The sequence below is a fragment of the Girardinichthys multiradiatus genome, chromosome 2 (genome assembly GCF_021462225.1).
Source record: "Girardinichthys multiradiatus isolate DD_20200921_A chromosome 2, DD_fGirMul_XY1, whole genome shotgun sequence".
Lineage (NCBI taxonomy): Eukaryota > Metazoa > Chordata > Actinopteri > Cyprinodontiformes > Goodeidae > Girardinichthys > Girardinichthys multiradiatus.
This window is the reverse complement of record NC_061795.1, coordinates 19,889,807-19,912,517: the sequence shown is the minus strand read 5'-3', so window position 1 is coordinate 19,912,517 and position 22,711 is coordinate 19,889,807. Positions and strand designations below refer to the sequence as shown.

General features: G+C 38.1%; 1 protein-coding gene across 2 annotated transcripts in view; it reads left to right on the top strand.

Annotated features, from left to right (window-relative positions):
* The window catches only part of cntn1a (contactin 1a), a 113,577-nt gene that overhangs the window by 699 nt on the left and 90,167 nt on the right, over positions 1 to 22,711 (top strand). The window lies entirely within an intron of this gene.

Sequence of the window (22,711 nt, the reverse complement as noted above, 5' to 3'; positions counted from 1 at the left end):
TCTGTCATGTTTCCGCACAGGCTGAGCTGTAATGTCTGCTAACGGCCCCTTTACAGGGGTTTTCAGTATGATGTGAGGTTCTGCTGAGGGCTTTATGGGCGCGTCCTGACTCACGGCTTCAGTAGGAAGAAACTGCTCCTGCTACATGTTGGTCAGTTCACCCTTGGACATCTCCAGTGGTCCTCGTAAGACTTGAAATAAGCTTCAGTATTTTGTAAAATCATAATTTGTTTGGTGGTTGGGGGTTTCAGCGCGGATCCTATTCAGAGTAGTGACCAGCATTAAAGTGGCGCCTTGGTGATAGACTGTTAAATGTGCAGAGTTCAATAAGTATAAGATGGACTTGTCTCCAAAATGCATTTGGTAAGACGTATAGATTTTGGTTATACATGGGTGCACCTCAATAAATTGCAATGCCATTGAGATCATTTTCTTCAGTAATTCAATTCAAATAGTAAAACTCTTATTATTGATTCATGTCCAGTGTTCATTTCTGTTAATTTTGATCATGATTGCTTACAGCTAATGATGTACAATATTACAGAGGACCAACTGGGTTTTCAATACAGTAATGGTGTCCTACACAATGTACAGTGTATGTGCTTGACACTTAGTTCTATCTCATTTCATAAATTCCTGCTATCAATCTGTCAATCAGCTGTACATCAGGTACTACAGTTGATATGCCTGTGTTTGGTAGTCCTTGAAGCACTGTCTCCAGCTGCAGGGAATATCCCCCAAGTTTAAGTAAATTTTCAGTGCTGCGGATTATCCATTTTATTTGTGCAACTTTTTTATATTACACTTTTTCCTTCCACTAAACTTTCCATTAATATGCTTGGATACAGCACTCTGCAAGCATCCAGCTTCTTTAGCAATTACTCTTTTGTGGTTTATCCTTCTCATGGATGGCGGTTTGACAGCTGTCAAGCTAGCAGTCCTCTCTATCCTTGTGTAGGCCATTATGCAACATTTCTGTTTAAAACACATAATTGTTATTGGTCTTATGTAATATTCAAATTTTCAGAGACACAGGGTTTTGGGTTTTCATTAGCTGTGATGCAAAATCTTTAAATATAATGATGAGGAATCAAATATATGTTCGACTTTTTAACTGAATCACTCAAGTAAATCACATTTTCTTTTCTTTTCTTTTTTCTTTTCACCTGTACTTAAATTGATCTTTTGTATTTAAAGCTACATTAACAAACTACTTTGCTGATATTGTGTTTTTTTCCATTTTTCTTCAATTTACAAAAAATATTAAAAAAGGATAATGAAAATAAAGACAGTATTTTTATTTAAACTATATATGATTGACTATTGAGCATATTGGTTAAGGTTTGCTTTTTGCTTGTGTTGCAGCCAGTAGTGAGGGTGACTTTTAGCGAGAGAAATTAAATAAGTTAAATATAGGCAGCTTTTGTCTCTGTCCTTTGAAAATCTTAGAGTGTATTATATTTATTTGTCATTTTATATACACTCATGGGCTACTTGATTTACAAGTAGTGCTTGTAATTCTGTTTTAATTCTGCACAGCATAGTTTCAGCCTAGCTGTTGGAAACTTTCATTACAGATTTGGTCCATATTGACATGATATCAGCACAGATTTGGTAGTCTTTGCTGTTGCTAGCGGCACATCCAAGATATGGATCTCCTGTACCACCACACCCTGAAGACGCTCTAATTGCGCTCTAAATGGCCATTGTATAGTGAACTCATTGCTATGTCCAGGAAACCAGTTTGAGATGATTTGAGCTTTGTGACATGGTGCTTTATACTTTTGGACATAGCCATCACAAGAGGGGTACACAGGCATCATAAAGGGACGGACATGGTCAACAACAATTCTTAGGTGTGCTGTGGCTTCAAAGCTAAGCTTAATCAGTACTAAGGGGCCCAAAGTGGGTGAAGAACAAATCCTCACACCATTACACCACCAGAACCAGCTGGAATCATTGATACAAAGGAGCATAAACCAAGCAGTCTGCCCCAAGGTTTGACTAGTTGTCTGTTTAGATAGTATTCTGCATACCTTGCTTGTAATCATTTGTTATTTGAACTATTGCTACCTTTCTAACATCTCTAACCAGTCTACCGATTCTCTTCTGACCTCTGACATAATCGAGGCCTCGTTATTCACACAACTGCTGGTTACTGGATATTTTCCCTCTCTCTGTAAAATGGAGAGATGGTTATGCATGAGAATCAGAGCAGATCAGCAGTTCTCAGGCCAACAGCCATGTTTTTAAATTCACTTTTATCCCCTTTTATCTCATTCAAATTTGAACTTCAGACAGTTCCACATTAATCATCTCCACCAGTGTTAAAAATAAAGTGTCCACTGCATATGTATAAAAATGTTTAATGAAGCAAAATTACATTTCTCTTATCTGGATAATACTGATGAAGTAATATCTACTATCTGTTGTAAGAGGTCAAACAGCACTTAGGAGGGCACAAGCATCTGTCACATTTTTTCTGCCAAGGCAGCAGGGAAACTTATCTAGACCTTTATTGAAACTACTATGTCAACAATGTTTGTCAACCCACCTGCATCCACTTTCTATCATAATCAACTACTGTAGTAGCAGGAGTTCCCACCACTACCTTACAAATACAGGCTTTATCTCAGAGGTTTTGCAGAAGACATCCTGCATTGTCCCCTGAATGGAAAAATATTAGTTGCAGGCACAGCACATTCAGTTGGATTTAGAAATGTTATAATGGAATAGGTCAAAAACAAAAACACAGTCTCTTACTTGTAGGTACACATGCTCTATGTGCAATTGCAGCTGTAAATAATCCATCCTGTTAGCCAGAGAACAAACATTGGCAGGAATAAGCAATGGTATTGTTGCTTTGTGCGGGTCAACAGAACTCGAGTGCCTGATCTATGTTAAGAGCAGCTTTGGCTCTGGTCAAAAGACACTCTGAAGTGGAATTTTTGCCAGCGAGGCTTACACATCCTCAGAAATTAATATTGGGATGAAGTACATTCTTAGTTGCTATGATGAGTCTTGGTACACACAACAGGGCCTCATTTCAGCTCACAGAACGTCCTGCTGGGAAATAATTAGCAATTATTGGTGATTTCTGATGTAATCAGTCAGAACAAATCAGTACCTGCTATTTACAGTTCTACAGTTATTTTCTTGTTCTCATTATGTAGATGTACTGGATTACAACCTTGCATTTTTTGACTGTCAGCCTCCAGCCACAGTTCTTAACAGTTTTGGCTGAAAGACGTTTGAAGCACCTCTCAACCCTGTGTACTTTTGATTTTTGACCCAGATTTTCATGTTGGTTTTGTCTTCCCGTCAGTGCAAGTGTGAGACTTATGGCTGAGTAGGTTCAGACTGAATCTAAGCAGTAATGTGGCATATATTCCAGAGGAATTCCATCGTCGTCTGTCAGGTGAAGCGCTTTTATAAATCTTGTAAGCTCAGCGACAGCTAATGCATCCTGTGCCGGGCTGTGTGCACCCTGAGGACAGACACACTGCTAAGTGAATGAATTTACCCTTCTAAGAAGCAACCTGACCCTCCATGTGCAGAGTAGCTTTTTGCACTGTATCCCTTTTTTTTTTTACAACTATCTGTGGCTCAATGTTTCCATAATTTGTATTTTTTTTCTCTGCATGATGAGAAACTTTTTATTCATCCACTTTATATAAGGAAGAAATGACTTTGGCTTTAGTCTGCATGCACTATGTGTTGATGAACTAAGGTTTATCTAAGTGCATTTCCTGGCAAACTGAAGAGATTATCTTTTCTATCAGGTTGAAGACTTGTAATGTAAATGTAAATGTATTCTACTGCAGATCTGTTCTTTTTCATTTCCCCAAGACCTTTATTGACTGTCTTAATTTAAGTAACAATCCTTGGATGATTGCCCTTTAGGATTACAGCAATTTTAGACTCATTCCAGCAGATTAGATTAATTTTCAGATGTCCTTCCAAGCCTTGGGCGAGGAATATCTTGTACAAAGAGTCAAGGCAATGGCTGACTTGAGTCAGATAAATGTTTGAGATTTTAAAAAAGTTGGCATGGTTTGAATTTGGGAGCGTCAGGGACTCTCTTATTGCTACACTGAATGCAGTGCATTCACACGGGAGCCAGTATAAGCGCTTGTTTCAAGACAGCGTCTGCAGATGAACAAATGCAACAGGATGGGCTTTTATTACCAAAACACACTTCACTGTCTGTAGAAGAACTTCTTTGTGTCCTGCAGACAAAAAGATGAAAATGCAATGCCCTTGTGTTGATGCTTCAGATTGATTGCTCAGCAATTTACACACCAACAATCAATAGTGAGATGCACTTATGGTACTGCCAAGAGACATGACGTCTTTGGTGTTTGCTCAGAGACAAACCCCTCCTCTGTTCATGCCTGAGGAGGAGAAAGAACCCTAGTCCTCAGTTGCCATCCCTGAGTACAGTTTGCACCAATCATGCCATTGATTCTCCCAACGTGCACTGCTTTATGCTGTATACATGGATGCTTCAGTACGGATCCTGAAGCCAAACAGAACTAATAGACAAAATCCTGATTAAAGTGCATGTGTGCCCTACCCGTGAATCTGATTTTAGCAGTGGTATAAATTTATAAATTAAAAAAAAATTATTAATCAATATGTATGTACAACTCGGGAGACAAGATGATGGAAAATATTGGGTGTACTAGAATTAGAAGAGACAGGATTTTAGCTAGATTCCCATCTTTTGTTTTCAGACACAGAGTCGAGGTTTCACAAATCACAAACTGTGTTTTAAAGAGTCTGCACTCAGTGTATAAAAATTCAGTCCATGTATTGTGGTTTTTATGTTTATTTATTTGAAGCTGGTGATACTGACATAAATAATTGAAAATGCTGCCTCTCTGTGTTCAGTCAGTCATTTTCTACCGCTTATTCTATAGTGGGTCGCGGGGGAGCTGGTGCCTATCTCCAGCAGTCATGGGCGAGAGGCGGGGTACAGCCTGGACAGGTCGCCAGTCCATCCCTCTCTGTGTTTTTACAAACAAAAAATTTGATGTCATCAGTTTACCATGGTGTTGGGAAGCATCTATTGAGTGTAGAACTGTCCACTTATATCTTAAGCAAGAGATTGTCAATGCAGTTTAGACTGCATTTGAAGGTTTAGCATTGCCAGTGGATAACGGTTAGCAGGGGTTTCACATTATTTGTTTATTTTCTGTCACTTTGTCAACATTTTTTTCTACCCAAAATGCTGCCACACTTATGGTGTAAAAGTTGCGGTGGCTTCCTTAAGGCATTTGTAAGAAAGTGTTGTCAGGCTGTTGGGTCTTTTTAGCTCACTTTTAGCTCACTTTTTAGCTCATTTACATTTACTCTCACTCACTTAAAATTGTGCACATATATTTATATTATATTGTAGATATGTTTATACTTTTTAATTTGTACTGTATTGCACCGACTACGCCAAAACAAATTCCTTGTATGTCCATAAACATACTTAGCAATAAAGCTTTTCTGATTCTGATTCTGATTCTTTGTCAGTTAAACAGAGCAACTCAAGAACTACTTCCTTTCTTACTTCAAAATAAGGATGCCTCTAAAGTATGAACTCCTGTATGTAGTGATGAGCCAGCTTACCAGACTGGAAGGGTTGCGCTAAAGTGTGCTGAGACACTGCAGATTATTGCCTAATTTTGAACACAGAATAAAACTAATGCCCGTCGATGTGTAGAATGGAGGCTTTCCAAGCACGCGTTGTCCACATAAGTCTCTATATCAATCCTGCAGAGTTCCCCTCTAGACCTCGTTTGGTGCTGCAATGCCATCTTAATTTTGAAAAGCTCACCTGTGTGCAGGACATTGCTAATAATATTGATTTATGAACTGCTAAAGGCGGCTCAGACATGGAGCCAGACCTGGGGGTTTATGACAGACCTGTTTTGCTAAACAAAAGCTCATAACAAGCAACTGGAAGGCACTTTAGAAAAAAAAAAAACTTTCACAAGAAATATTGGCATTTTGTTATTTTGAGATCTTGTTCCACAGGCTCTCATTTCCCCCTCTAGTAAAATGATATTATTTTTTTACAAACTAAACAAATAGTTTCTATCCTAAGGTTGACATCATCAATATCTATTGTGTGACTCCATATTGCTGTGCTAACATTATGTTTCTGATTGCTTATGTGATTCTTTTGATTCTACGTAACTGTACCTGTGAAATCAGCCTCACTTTGGGTGTGTCGAATAAATGCATGGATGTTTATCTCATCTTTCATCTGGATCAAATGAAGAACTGCATGTCTGAAAACAGCACATGGCTAAGAATAAATTTATTTGATATCAGCTGCTGGATTTTTTTCTATTTATAGTACTAAAGGTCTAGGAGCAAAATGTTGAATGTTCTGCAGAACAACAGGGTGATTCAAGCATAAAGCATGAGAATGTTTTTACTAGTTCTAAAAACATCAAAAGTCCAACCACCTTTCTAGAGTTAATTACAAAATTAATGTATCGGTTTTTTCCTTTGCTATATCAGTGTGATTTAATCTTTTTAATGAAGTGACAAGCATCTGTGACTCACTCTGCTTCTCTTGTTTGTCATTCTGGCAAAATGATGTCCCCTTGAAAATCAGCTTACTACAGGTTTCTACATCACGATAAAGACGTCGGTACAAGCAGTGATGTCTACCTCTGCCACTTAGAGAAGAAACAGGATGACATGGATCAATGTTATCAGTCTGACATCAACGATAGGGGAGTTGGTTCGGGGGCAAGAGCAGGATTTGACTGCTGCTCTTTGGAATGACTGAGGAGCTGAGGAGCTCTCTATTTTTCTAAAAACATAATCCAGGAAAAACGAAAAAAAAAAAACAAGATTTATTTCCTTTTAAATGTGATAATGGTGAATTATATAATGCTATCCATATAGTATTATATATTTATAATGCTGTGATGCTTTATCATAAGCAGCCAGTGTATCGTTTCTCTAACCCAGCTTGCAATGGATAAAACATTGATGACAGAAGAAAATAAATCTAAATGAAGGACATGAAATGTCTGCGCTAAAACATGTGGGGCGATATGAATTTAGTTGTTTTAATCTAGAACCATCTTCATATTTTAAAATCTTAGATTTCAGTTGGTGATTGTAGTTGAACTTGAGAGCCATGGCAGATTGGAGTCTTGTCTGACACAAATTAATTTTCTCAGCTTTTTTTTTAGACTTTATATTTAAAGAAAGTCCTCTGGGATTTATGGACTCAATTAAAAGGATATACAGATGTATAGTTTTCCATCAGTTTTAATTAGAATCATCAGTCTTCAGCCATCTGAGAGTATTAGCATTTTTTTTATGATGGTGCCAGTCTAGTCCAGTTTGTTTAGGGCCAACAAAATCTTCTTTTGGCTGCACTGTAAAGTTAAATATTTAAAGCAATAGTTACCAAGCCATTAAATAACTAATTACAATTTAGTTTTTGTTAGCTAATGCTTTAGAGGTTAGTTTTAAATGGTGATAACAAGCACTTTTGCTTTTTAAGGATAACAGGTTCTTAGGACATTTACCTCTATTTAAATATTCAGTTTTAAATATCAAAATGTGAATGGGTCTTAATTAAACTACCCCTTCAAGTGTTGGTTTCTCTCTTGTGCATTTATTTACCGTTTCACTGAGCAGAGATGTTGTATTGCACCACGTGGACCCATTTCTCACGCAGGAGACTGTAGAGCCATCTGTTTTTGCACTTTCAAAGGTGTGTTGATTAAGTAAATGATGACTTTCACAATGTTGCTATTTGAAAACTGGCGAACTGTGTCTGAAATATTTCCCAAGGTTGAGATGTAAATGCATACAGTTGTTTACAGAGGCATTTTCGGAACTTTGATGTTCTGCAGTGTAAGAAAGTTGCTTTAAAGTCTAGATCCTTTAATAGGTCCTTTAATATGTATTTCACAAGTGGTACTTGGTTTGCCTTTAGTAGTACTGAGAAGCATCCTTATCAGTTGTTGTGAGGAGGGCTGCTGTGGTGCAGTGGTTAGCACAGTCTTGTAGCTGGTTTTAATTTAATTTAACTCTCCAGTGCATGTTTGGGTCCTCTCCAGCTACTCCCGGTTGCTTCCACAGTCCAAAGACATGCATGTTGGTTGAATACCCTCTCAAAGTTTGAATATGTGAGTCTATAGTTGTTTGTCATGTCTGTGTTACCCTGTAATGGTGACCTGTACAGGGTGTACCCTGCCTTTTGTCCAGTGACGGCTAGGAATAAGTACTGGTGGCTACTTATGTTGTGTTTTATTTTCCTCTAAAATCTGAACATGGTTCTGGGAATGGCATCAAAATAAACTTAAAAGATTTTCCACTTTGAAATTGAGAAGAGTATGAGATTTCTGATCTCCAATTAGTTGCAAAGCTTTATATAAAGAGCAAAGACGACTAATTACTTTTATTCATATTTTAAAACAAACAGAATCCCAGCGGAGCTGAAATATAAAGCTATCTTTTGTATCTTATATGAGACATTTTTGTTCAGTTAGTTCAGTTAGTGTCATAAAATCAACAGTCTGGTGAGAGGTTTAGTTGCTGATCCCTGAACCTTTAGGTGAGGATGGTGGAAGTGTATGACGGGCTAATTGCCCAGAGGCAAAGTCTTCCTGCACATGAATGGAATACCAAGGAAGCTGGGCCCTTGGGAAGCTTCATTATACATTTAGGGGCATTCTGTTTTTCTAGTCTTTGGACAGGTGGGCAACTAAATTGCTTGTGGATCAATAGTTTAGCTTCCTATTTGCCTCCATGCAGTAAGTGAAGTGCATTTAAGCTCAAGAAATTCCATTACCTTTGGAAGAGATGGGGAAACACCACTAAGCACTAAGATCCTTAGTAAGTGCTGCTGCGATGACTATTATGCAGTGTTTACCTGCATTGTCTCTCTGTAGACCACAAACAGTTAGAACCTTGGTTTGATCTGAATTTGTATAATGTTGAGATTTTCTGTTGCTATTCTGCTCTAATAAATATCCCATAATGATTTTGGTTCTGGTATTCTGGTAAATCCTTTGGTGGTTGCTGCAGTTTCCTGGTTGTTGACTATTACAGCAAGATGCAACAGGATCAATTAAACCTCATTAGTTTATGCTGTGATCTCCAGACCAGCTGATTGTTTAATAATGCAGCTTGATGACCAGAACCTGGTTGAAGCCTGTGTGGATTTATCCAACACTTCATAGGAAATACCTTTTGTTTTTTAGTGCACTTCATTAGCAACGAAAAAAGGCAGAAAGAGAGGAAAAAGGTGGGGGCAGGGGTAGTTGGAGGTTTTACAAAAACACAACGTTTGGAGCTCTCCCTTCATTCTTTAGATCAGTGTAACCACAAATAAAAGCCGGTGCTGCTGTAGGGCTCGTTCTTGATGTGAGCCGCTACTGTCCTCTCCTGGCTCCTTCGCTGTTCTGCCAGTGAATTTGCGTTTTAGTGGTCAGCCTCTGAGCTCCTGGCTGCATCTTTACATGAAGAGACCATTGAGATGGTCAACATTAGCATTCAGTTGTAGCAAGCATGACAAACAGGTTGGTTTTCAATCAACAAACATGTCTTACTGGATCTTTTCAAATCAGCTCAACTCAGTTCTTTTTATTGTGTTGCTAGAGAGTGTTAAAAAAGAGGTCGAAGAGCATATAGTGTACTCTTCCTTAGGCTGACAAGTATAGTCTATAGCAGTTAATAGTTTGCACTCTGTAAAATAAAAGTGTTCAAAAAATGGTAATACTCTGGCAACTTGGGAGGTCAGAAAAAGAAGATAAAAACATAAATGAAATATTTGTGATGTAAAAAAGAACAGTTTTCTCTGGTCAAACTGGTCAAATATGAGTTTAAGAAATATATATTTCCTAAAATTATTTTGCAGAACTCCAATGTAAGAAAAACAGAGGGTGCCAGAGAAAGTCTGTAAAAACAAACTAAAAAACTTTTGGATTTAATATAAAACAGGAAAAAATAAAATTGTGTTTTCCTTCTTTTTTAGCGTTAAATCAAGGATATTTTTATGTAAGAACATACTTTACATGTTTTAAATGTTGGATTCTGAGAGGAAACTATGTGAAAACAAGTTTCTCCAGTGAGAATGAAGAAAATGTCAATATTTTGTTCCAACCCCTACCCATACCATAGCAAAACACGCATAGCACTCAATATCAGTCATTTTAAGTATAATGGAGTAATTCAATATAATTAAATAACAACATTGTATTGCAAAACATTAAGGAAACAGTAAATAATAAGGCAATAAACACAGTTTCCATTTTGACATAATGGAGACACCTGAGAGGTGGGGTTATTGGAAAAAGTTTTAGTCTTTTTTGTTTGAAACGTCTTCTATTATGAGTTCAAAGAAGACGTAATGTAGTGCTCTAAATCCTAGTGCATTTTACGCTGGGCTTAAAATCGAACTCAATGAGGACTAAGTTTAACAGCACATTTCTATCTGTAAAAGCACTACCAGTCCTTACATCACTGTCCCTGGGCTTGCATTTAAAAAGAAATTGGTCCATGGGGAGTTTTCTGTGCCTGCCCTTTATAACATTGTTATTGTATCGATAACAGTGCTTCAGACAGCAGTTTTGTTTGTGCTGTGCATAGAAACTTTAAACTTTTGTTCCGCTTGCACACAACTCTCACAGCCTGGATGAATCACATATACGCTCTCACCGATATGAGAGTGCTTCTCCACCACCATCAGGTTTTTTGTAGACGTCATTGCTTGCAAAAGAATCTGAAGAAAAACGCAATGTAGGCGACCTAGAAGTCAGCTGAATGGCTCATGCACCCCTACCCAAGGCCTTCCTTCACATTCAGGTTTGGGACATGCGCTGTTCATGTATTATTTTAAATTAACCAGGCAACAAAAATCCCCTGAATTTAAAAGCGTTTTATTATTCAAGGAAAAACAGTGAAACTTATAATAAAATCAGTCTTTGCTAAAGAACAAGCAAAAAAAACCAGGTGCTGGTCATTAAACCTCTTTGGACCTTTGTAGTTTTGGCTATTCCCATGCAACTTTTTGCGTGCAAAACAGTCATCTGCCTCAGGAGGTTTTACGCTGACGATTCCTTAAATTCACCTTGCCACAAGGGGGACATTTTGTTCCTGACTTAAAAACTTATGGTGTAAGTAATCCTAGATCCTACTCACAGACTGCTGTAGGGAAATGGGATTTAATAACAAGTAAAAATTGATCTTTAGCAGGAGATGGATTAAACGTATTTCTGTGTGATACAATAAAATAAGGCCATGCAAGAAAATACATAACTGCAATACTATTGCTGAAAATTTGCGATGGCGATATTAATAAAGATAACTATATTTTCCAGACTTTTTCTTTCTTCAACATTACAGATGTCCTCACCACTCTCTTTGAGCTTAGGTACTGTATAATTATACAACATTTAAGCAAATACCTATTTCAGTAATCAAACAGGGACAGCATAATAATGTAATTTTACAATATTTTCATGCACTTAGCCATTTTCTGAAAAAGTCTGTAAAAACAGAGGAAATCTGTTTTTTTTTTTATTTTTTTTTTACATCAAAGCAGCACATTTCTGTTTATTTGGCTCACGGGCACATGAGATGATGTAACAACCTACGTCATATTTTCACAAACACCTGTCAATACCCTGCTGAAAAATGTCCCTGGACAAAAGTTCATGTTTTGTGTTGCCATATCATTATTCGGGCCTACAATGAGCATTCTGGTGAGAGCTGCCTGACTTATGCATGAGACGGGAGCACTAATTACAACCCAGATTTTCTTCCTTCGCTGAGTTCATGGCTGCAGGAGCTTCTGTTGCAGTCTGCTAATTCATGCTGCTGACATTATTGTCACAATTTTGCTTCGCAACAACACTACACCCTAATAAAAGAGAGGCTGCTATTGAAGGCACAAAAAACAAAACATGCCTTCTAGTGTTCATTATCTTTTTGTTGCAATTATTATAAGTCAGACTGCTGCTTTAGCAAGTCATCAATGTGATGGGAAAACAGGGAGAACTGGATGCCAGCTTCTTAATTATAGATTTTTCTTCTCTTTGTTGTATTAGGGAGGACTTCATAGAACCAGGTGGATAATAAGGATGTGACTAAGGGTTACTCTCACTAGGGCTTGTCTAGACCAAGAGAGATGCCAGCAATTACAACACACAACCCTCTCTAACTGAAAATAGTAGGGTACAGTGGTGGACAGCCTCCATACTGTACACATGCCAGTATAAAGACTAGTGTCACTGGTTGGATTATTTATGAGGAGAGGGCATCCAGAGGTGAATGTGACGGACAGAAGGAGCACTAAATCCTTTTCTTTCCTCTTGCTCTTCACACATGCCATCCCCCCGCCCGCCTTAAGTACGCAGACTCTTATCTGCAACCCACTGCTCCACTCATGCTGCACACACAGAGGACCACTGAGTGGAGGACAGCCAGAGTGAAGAGAGCCCAGTGTCAGAGGACAGTAGGCATTTTCCCCTGTCACAATCACAAATACGCACTCATGAGCACAATGGATAAAAAATAAGAGGGGCTACAACTACTCTTAAATCTTTTGAAATTGTGAAGAAATAAATAGTGCAAAAACCTGCTTTTTTGTAATACTTATGGGGGATGGGAATAATTCTTTGTAGATATACAGTAAAACCACATACTGTTGCTCGCTGTGACTCATTACAATGATTTGGGTTAGATGAATTATGTAACTATAACCTTCCTTAATCTAGTAGCCAAAAAAAGTTTTCATTGCATGTACAATATTGACATGACCTTACAGTTTTAAGGTTGGCTTCTACTGTCATCAGTTGTTTCAGAAATGCTCTGGAACATACTATCTTCATGATTTAACCCAGTGTACCTAAGGAATGAAATGATGAATAAACAGCCACAACTGCAAAAGTACAAAATAGCGCCACCCTTTCATCTGTTGTTCTAGCGGCCAGAGTGACATCCTACAGTTTCCCTCTAAATATGTTTACACACCTTTTGTGTTTATTCTAACATTTTCTTAACAACTTAATGAAAATAACTTTAATTCTCCCTCACTCAGTTACATATTTTCCACCCAACAGTGCTGTTGGCAGCCCTACTTGATTGGTGTGTTATGTCCACAGATTAAATAATTTTGGATTTTTGAGTTCCTGAATGGCCAGTCACTGGTCAGGGCCAGACATGCTAAAAATTGGTCAATTCCCATCACCAAACAATGCCTTGTATCTGAAGAAATCAAACTAATGTAGTTGTTTGGAGAGAAATTATATGAAACACATTCAATTAACAGAGATTTTCTTTTGGCTCTGGAGGGAATCACACAACCTAGATGTGTGGGTTTTCTGAGTCATAACAGCTCTTGAACTGTATCTGAAAAGCTTCCCAGCAGAGAGGAGATCATTTCCTTATGTAAACTGATAATCTTGTTGTCCCAAAGCCAGAGAGTTTCCAAACATCAGCAGGTCCTTAGATGACTTTGCTGAGTAATGTCATAATGTAGAGATTTATTTTCCCTGGTCAGCATTTGTTTTCAGTATCACGCTCTGCTTTTCTGTGTGGTTCTAAGTGGGGCACCTGTTCTGTGTTCAGAGCCATGATCACAGCGTGGGACTTGGCCAGCAGACATGAGATGACTCAGGTCTTTGCCCAGACTGTTCTCATTGTCAGGCGGAACACACACTACTGTTCAATAGGCCACCTGACTGTAGCCATGTGTTCGCTGCTAAGCACAAGTGACTTGTTCTGCTTACATGGACACCCTGTTCCAGACGTGATTGTCAGTGGTCGACTGCCTGTGAATACTGCTTACATGCAGGGATTGACCACTGTTTTGTGCAATTAAAAAGTAAGAAATCCACAAACAACTAAGCATTCCTGTGTTCATACAATGCCATGAAAAATTTCTAAGGCCATTTCTTAGGCTTCATGACCCCAGCCTACAGCCGTGACTCCACAGTGAACAGAGAAAATGTGAAAACTGCCTTAATGACTCGTCTTGTGGTATTTTTTATAATGGTTTTAAATTTGATAAACAGGTCAGTGCAGTAGTTCAGTCTAGCTTCTACCATCTGAGGTTGATCACTAAAATCACACCCTGTCTACTTCATAGTACTCTTGAAAGAGTGATTCACTCTTTTGTTAATTCTAGACTGGACTACTGCACCTCTTTCTATACTGGGATGGACAACTCCCTTCATCATCTGTAGCTGCTCATCTGCTGACCGGTAAAAGGCAACGAAACAACATTACTCCCATATTATCATCCCTGCATTGGCTGCCTGTACGTTTAAGGATAGTTTTTAAGATTTTACTCAGTGTTTAAACAGTCAGGCACCATCAGAGCTCCTACACAAGCATGTTCCCAGCAGAGCTCTGAAATCAGGTAACCTGCTGCTTGGAGACAGAGCTTTCTCTGTTGTGACTCCAAACTTAGAAATGATTTCCCACTCACTGTAAGGATTACCAACACATTAAATGATTGATTAACTTTTTAAGGACTTGTTTTTTCCTTGGCTTTTAACTCCAGTTGAGCAGAAGTATAAGGCTAGTTTTATTAAAAGTTTTATTTTCTTATCTTTTATTGTTTTAACTGGTCATATTCTATTAGTTTTACTGTAGATGTTGTATTTCATTGCTTTTTTCATGTTTTGTTTTATTTTATTTCTTTTATTTGATGGACCTGTACAGCAATTTGGTCACTTCGGGTGTGTAATAGGCTCTATAAATAGTCAAGTCAAGTCAAGTCAAGTTTATTTATATAGCGCTTTTCAGCAAGAAGGCACTCAAGGCACTGTACGTAAGGAAAAACATTCCAATGATACAGAAAATCAAACAACAGAGGTAATTTAAAAAAATAAAAATAAAGAGAATAGAATGATGGATAAGAAAACGAAAGGAAAATTGGACTGAAAACATAACTAATAATGTTTAGATAACACATTCAAATGCCACTCTAAACAAATACGTTTTTAATCTTGATTTAAAGCAACTTAGGGTTTCGGCGCTTTTACAGTTTTCTAGGAGTTTATTCCAGATTAGTGGAGCATAAGAACTAAAAGCTGCTTCTCCATGTTTGGTTCTGGTTCTGGGTATGCAGAGTAGATTTGAGCCAGAAGACCTGAGAGGTCTGGGTGGTTGATACACTGACAACAGGTCTGTAATGTATTTTGGTGCTAAGCCATTCAGTGATTTATAGACTAACAGAAGTATTTTATAGTCTATAGTTCATCACTACACCCAGGTTTCGAGCCTGACTGGTGGTTTCTAGCTGTATTAACTGAAGCTGTGTGCTAACTTTTAAACGCTCTTCCTTTAGTCCAAAGATTATTACTTCAGCTTTTTTTGATTCAGCTGAAGAATATTTTGGAACATCCAAGCCTTGATTTCTTCTAAGCATTTACCCAGCGCTTGAATGGGTTCAGTCACCTGGTGACATCGTAACGTATAGCTGTGTGTCGTCTGCATAGTTATGATAACTTACATTGTTGTTTATTAAAATCTGAGTTAGGGGGAGCATGTAGATATTGAATCGGAGGGGCCCTAAGATGGACCCTTGGGGAACGCCACATGTGATTTTTGTGGTAAAGCATAAATCATTGACATTCAGTGTTACTGATTCAACAATAAGAAAGAGACTGGGGAAAATGGTCAGAGAATATCGGGCCAAAACGAAAATGGCCGGTACCTGTTATAGCTGGCGTAGGACTAAAATTAACAGAGCATTTCAGAAGTATGACAACAGTTAGACATGGTAGGGATAGCGTTGATCTTGATAACTTGTTAAATTTGATGGAACTGTGATTTTTGTTGTCTTATAGAAAATACTGTATAAAAATGCCCCACTATTACTTTCTGACATTGCGTTAACACACTCTTTGGTGATGCAGCAGGACAATGATTTCAAGCACACCAGCGATTACTTCTTTTCACATCAGTCCAGGTGGGTTTGTATGCCGGAGTCTAGTTCGTTATCAGAATTAACTAGACAAATCGCTCCACCAACTAAGAATGGCCATGCACCACCACCCACAGAATCAAGCTTTTTTCCCCTTAACAAATTTAATTACTGTTTGAAAACTGTGCATTTGTACTTATTCAGTTTATAAATAAAATACCTTATCTTTTTGATGATCTTAAACATTTAAGTGTGTTAAAAAAAGCACAAACAGAAGAAATATGTTAGCAAGCAAAAACTTTTTTAGAACACCGTATATTGACAACACTAGATTTCTGGCGTTTTAAGTAAGAACCCATGCTGATAGCAAACTGTTTCTTAAAGGAGCAATATATGAAAGTCAAATAAAAGGCAATTATTATTTTACACATACACAGGTGGACAAAAGTTTTGGTACCCCTTGGTTATTGAAAGAAAAACCCACAATGGTCACAGAAATAACTTGAATCTGACAAAGGTAATAATGAATAAAAATTCTATGAAAATGAACAAATGAAAGTCCGACATTGCTTTTCAAACATGCTTCAACAGAATTATTTAAAAACATAAACTTTTAAAACAGGCCTGGACAAAAATGATGGTACCCCTGAAAATAATGTGAGCAAAGGGACTTATTAAATCAAGGTGTGTCCATTAATTAGCATCACAGGTGTCTACATTCTTGTAATCAGTCAGTGGGCCTATATATAGGGCTACAGGTAGTCACTGTGCTGTTTAGTGACATGGTGTCTACCACACTCAACATGGACCAGAGGAAGCGAAGGAAAGAGTTGTCTCAGGAGATTATAAAGAAAATTATAGACAAGCATGTTAAAGGTAAAGGTTATAAGACCATCTCCAAGCAGCTTCATGTTCCTGTGACAACAGTTGCACACATTATTCAGAAATCTAAGATCCATGGGACTGTAACCAACCTCCGTGGACGTGGCCGCAAGAGGAAAATTGATGACAAAAAACAGACGGATATTACGAACGGTAACAAAAGAGCCCAGAAAAACTTCTAAAGAGATTAAAGGTGAACTTCAAGCTCAAAGAACATCAGTGTCAGATCGCACCACCAACGTTGTTTGAGGCAAAGTGGACTTAATGGGAGATGACCAAGGAGAACACCATTGTTGAAAACAAATCATAAAAAAGCCAGACTGGAATTTGCCAAACTACATGTTGACAATCCACAAAGCTTCTGGGAGAATGTCCTATGGACAGATGAGACAAAAACTTTACTATTTGGCAAAGCACATCAGCTCTATGTTCGCAGAAAAATGAAGCATATAAGGAAAGAACACTGTCCCTACTGTGAAACATGGAGGAGGCTCTGTTATGTTCTGGGGCTGCTTTGCTGCATCTGTCACAGGGTGTCTTGAATCTGCAGGGTATGATGAAATCTCAAGACTATCAAGGGATTCTAGAGAGAAATGTGCTGCCCAGTGTCAGAAAGCTTGGTCTCAGTCGCAGATCATGGGTCTTGCAACAGGATAATGACCCAAAACACACAGCTAAAAACACCCAAGAATGGCTGAGAGGAAAACATTGGACTGATCTGAAGTGGTCTTCTATGAACCCTGACCTAAATCGTATTTAGCATCTTTGGAAGCAGCTGAAACATGCTGTCTTGAAAAAGCACCCTTCAAACCTGTGACAACTGGAGCACTTTGCTCATGAGGAGTGGGCCAAAATACCTGCTGAGAGGTGCAGAAGACTCATTGACAGTTATAGGAAACGTTTGATTACAGTGATTGCCTCAAAAGGTTGTGCAACAAAATATTAATTTAAGGGTACCATCATTTTTGTTCAGGCCTGTTTCATGAGTTTATTTTTTTAAATAATTCTGTTGAAGCACGTTTGAAAAGCAATGTCTGACTTTCATTTGTTTCTTTTTCATATAATTTGTATTCATTATTACCTTTGTCAGATTCAAGTTATTTCTGTGACCATTGTGGTTTTTTCTTTCATTTACTGAGGGGTACCAACAATTTTGTCCACTTGTGTAAGGGCACCAAAATAAAATCATTGCTTAGCCTGCAGGCCAGATGTAACAGAGTAAGGCTTCCTGCATGCATGAATACACATGGTGTTGCTTAAAATCATGGCACAGACCAATACAGCGTGTCAGTCAAAGCTGAGGTTTGTTGTGTCTGCTTTGGAGGAGGTGTCTCTTGTTTGAACTACTCAGCCCTAAAGAGCCTCTGGAGAAATTTCAGACTCTGATCTTATACGAGGAGCAATATCTTGCCTTGAATACATTTGCTCACGCACAGCTTAATTACTTATTTATTAGTAAGATCACAGGGTGTCTGCAATCCTACTCACTCTGGAATTATGATATTTCTTTTGGGATTCAACGAGTCAGGGTTACTTTAATGGTGTAGTTAGTAATAAGTTAGAAAAGTAAACAACTCAGCATCAGCTATGAGGTTCAGAGATTTTTAAAGCTCCATTAATGACTCTTTCCGAATATCTTTGAGTGGTTCAGGCATAAGGACAGTGTGTCTCCATGCAAGTACTGTTTAGCAAGGTTTTTTTTTTTCTCTTTTTCTATGTTCTAATATGAGTTTTCATCCTGTTCACTTCTGTCTAGCAGGGAATTGTTGAAATATAAAACAAAAGGAAACAAACAGGGCAGAGCTTGGTATGTATTAAACCTAAAAACTGGTCAACGTTGCTCTTGGCAAGCAGAGTTGCTGTTGGATTTAAGAAATGGCAAAATAGGGAGTCACAATTAATTCATCAAGTTAAATTATTCCTCAAAGCTTGGGCAGATCAGTAGGATGCTTTCTATTCACATTTTCACTTCAACTTTAGAAGTATGTGTGTAAGGTCATACAAAAGTATAAGTAAGACACACAGTGCAGTTTTAGTTCATTTAGAAAATAACTAAAAAGGCGATGTGTGATTTCTGTCCTGATCACGTTCAAAATGGCATTACTGTGTTCCCTGCAGTCAGAAGCACATTGATTGGACTGTTAACCTACTAACTTGAATTTTGTTTGCAATATCAGTTTGCCCTCATATCTGCTTAAAGGGCAATATTGTTTTCTTGATTGTACTTTATAAGTATTAAGTGACCACAGACTTAAATGTGTTTTATTTGGATTTTAAGTGATTAACCAACAAAAAGTGGTGCATAATTGAAAAGAGGAAGGAAAGTGACCCATGGTTCTGAAATTTTAATAAATAACAATCTTAGAAGTGTGGCATGCATGCAGTGGGGTTGATACAGCAGGGAGAGGGAAGCTGGTTAGAAATTATGGGAAAATGAAGCACACATGTTAGAGGCTGCAAAAAAGGATAATAATGACAGAATGGCCTAATCAAAGTCCAGTCCATCTGTGGTAAGATTTCAAATTGATGTTTACAAACCTCTTTCCATTCAGACTAACTATTCTTTAGCTATTTTGCAAGAAGAATGTTCAGAAATTTCAGTCTCTGGATGTGCAACGCTTGGTTTCTCTGACAAAACTAGGAAGTACACCCTAGTAAACAGGGGTTCTACAGAAAAACTGATCCAGGGGGGCTGAATACAAAACCCCATATCACTTTTAATATTTACATTTGTAAAACACTTTTGAAACTATGTATTGTTTTCTTTCTGCTTCACAGTCATGAACTGCTTAGTGTTGGCCTTCATAAAATCCTATCAAAACACATTGAAGTTTGTGTAAAATGAGAGAATTTGGAAAAGTTCAAAGTATCTGAATACTTTCACACTGTAACAGTGGACTTTAATTTTATTGTCGTCCACCCTCTCTTATTCTCCAACATCCACCCACACAACTACTGTCGTCTGACATGCTGGGTTTCTCTGGCAAAACCCCCCCAAAACAACTAAACTACATGTTTGACTTTGTGTCAAACTGCATCAGAGGAAGGTAAAGAATAACAGTGTTACACACACATACAGCAGGTAAAAGTCCCCGTTAAAGACATGTCTGCTCAAACAGCTCCTGCAGTCTGTTCAAACAGTCCTCTGAGCAGATAATGAAGACAGAGCAGCCCAACACTGAGATGTTGTTTGTGAACAGTAAAGGAATGGGGTGCAGGCAGCTGGAGAAAGACACCGAGGCTTTATTTCTCTGAAATAATTACCAGCCAAGTTAAGGCTCACTGCGTAGTTCTCCTTCCTTTAGTTGGTGGAAAGAGATGATAAAGCACTTAAGTGCACTGCAGAGAAACAGAAAGAAAGGAAAAATGTCAAATTGTCTCAGAAAGCAGTGACATAAACACGAGTCCTGGGTCACGTTCTGTGACCTTGTTTGCACATTAACTGTCAGAGCTATTATTCCACTCCACAAAAAATCCTGGGTTTCAGGGCTCAAGCTTGCCAGAAGACATGGAAATATTGATTTTTCTGCAATGGCTTATTTGCAGGTTTCTGTCTTTTTAGATCAGGGCTGTCTGTGTGTATATTGTTGTATAAGAAAACTAGCGATTACCATTAGAAATGTAGCCACATTGGTGATCGATTCTCAAAAATACTGTATAATGCTGAGAATGTAGATGTACAGTGTCATGATATGACATCCTGGGACTTGGTTTGTGTTTTTGTGTTAACTGTGTTTAGGTTTATGTTTTCCTTTATTGTTTATTAGTTCCACCTGTCCCCTCTGCCTCCCTGCCAGCTTGTCACACCTGTTCTTAGTTTCTGTGATTACCCGCCTTTGTTTTCTCCCTGTATATTAGTTGGTCTGTGTTCTTTGTTCCCCGCTGGTTTCTCCGTCACTATTCCTCGTCACTACCCTTGTTGATGTTCAGTTTTGCTACGTTGGAGAACTGAGTACTCATGTAGGTTTTTGGCTCTGAACTCGATTATGTACCTGCAGTGATTTTTGTGACGCTTTTGACGGTTTTGGAATAAAACCTCAAGATTAACTCATCATGCGGCTGCCAAGCTCTTTTCTGCACTTTGGTCCGATTCAAACACTTAACGTGATAGAAGAAACCAGCCAGTACCAGGACCAAATTGCAGAAAAGAGCTTGGCAGCCGCATGATGAGTTAATCTTGAGGTTTTATTCCAAAACCGTCAAAAGCGTCACAAAAATCACTGCAGGTACATAACCGAGTTCAGAGCCAAAAACCTACATGAGTACTCAGTTCTCCAAAGGACTACCGAACCATTCCTGGGGACCATGTGCATCCAATGGTTCAAACATTGTATCCTGAAGGCGCTGCCGTGTATCAGGATGACAATGCACCAATACACACAGCAAGACTGGTGAAAGTTTGATGAACATGAAAGTGAAGTTGAACATCTTCCATGGTCTGCACAGTCACCAGATCTAAATATTATTGAGCCACTTTGGGATGTTTTGGAGGAGCGAGTCAGGAAACGTTTTCCTCCACCAGTATCACGTAGTGACCTGGCCACTATCCTGCAAGAAGAATGGCTTAAAATCCCTCTGACCACTGTGCAGGACTTGTATATGTCATTCCCAAGACGAATTGACGCTGTACTGGCCGCAAAAGGAGGCCCTATACCATACTAATAAATTATTGTGGTCTAAAACCAGGTGTTTCAGTTTCATTGTCCAACCCCTGTAAGTGCTTGTTTCCTTCAGTCGCTTAAAAGCCCTGTTATTAAATGTAATTTTACATAAATACAAGCATACTAACTATGCATCCAACAGCAAAGAAAATTTCAACGATAATTTCAGTTCAGTATTGAAAAAAAAATTATTTGATTGAATTAAAACTGTTACCAATATCCTGAGAAAATGCCCCTGCTAAGTTTATTTCTCCAAGTTTACATCTTTTTTGTGTTTTTGAAACAAATGCTGTACAGTTCTAGTTGTTGAGAATACATTTCATCTGTTAGATGTTTGTACTTGCCTTTATATTAAGACTTTTTTTTAATCATACTGGCTTGAAAAGTATTTTTCCAGACATATTTCCTCTTGTCTCTTCATATCAAGTTTCCCTCTTTACATTCCATTTTGTTCAGCAAGCATGAAAATTGCCCTATTTAACAATGCTCTCCCACGTCTTTCAGAACACATCTCTAGAAGCCACCAAACACAACCCACTGACCCTTCCTCTTAAAGCTTCTAACTCAATGAAAAGCATCTTTAAGAGAACAACAAATTTCATCTCGCATTTTGGGTTTACCTCTATTGTATTGAGGATTGTGATTTACTGGCCCTGAAGGCTAAAAACCAATTGTTGAAGTCTTGAAAAGAGCAGCATAATGAGCGAGACATATATTTCATTGTAAGGCTAGGCTGACCCATAAAGGGCTGGGTCAAAAGAGGTCAGAGCAGAGGGTAGATATCTTTTCAAATTAGCCTAAATGTGGCATTCAGTTAGGAGACATGAGTCAGATTTTTGCACACTAATCCAAGCAAGAAGAAGATTCACAGTGCACACTTTTGTCATGTTAACTACAAAGTGAAATCAGGACTGCATATCAGGAGTACATGTAATGTCAATATTGCTGCTCAATCATGTGATTATGTCATTGATTATAATCACATTTTCCAGATTTTTTTCTTTTCCATCATTTTAGTATTCCGCCATTTTCTGTGATCTGTAACTTCTTAGTCTCTAAAAATATATATTTAAAATCAGTGTTAGTAATATCACAACTGCAAAGATTTACTTGGATGCAGATTTTGGTAGGATATATTTGAACTACCATGTGTTCAAACTCCACATACCTATAATATATGTGGCCAGTTGGGGAGACTTTAACTGCCCTTGATGCTCAGTAGGATTTATCTGGTACAGCATGAGGGCATATTCTTTCCATTCTA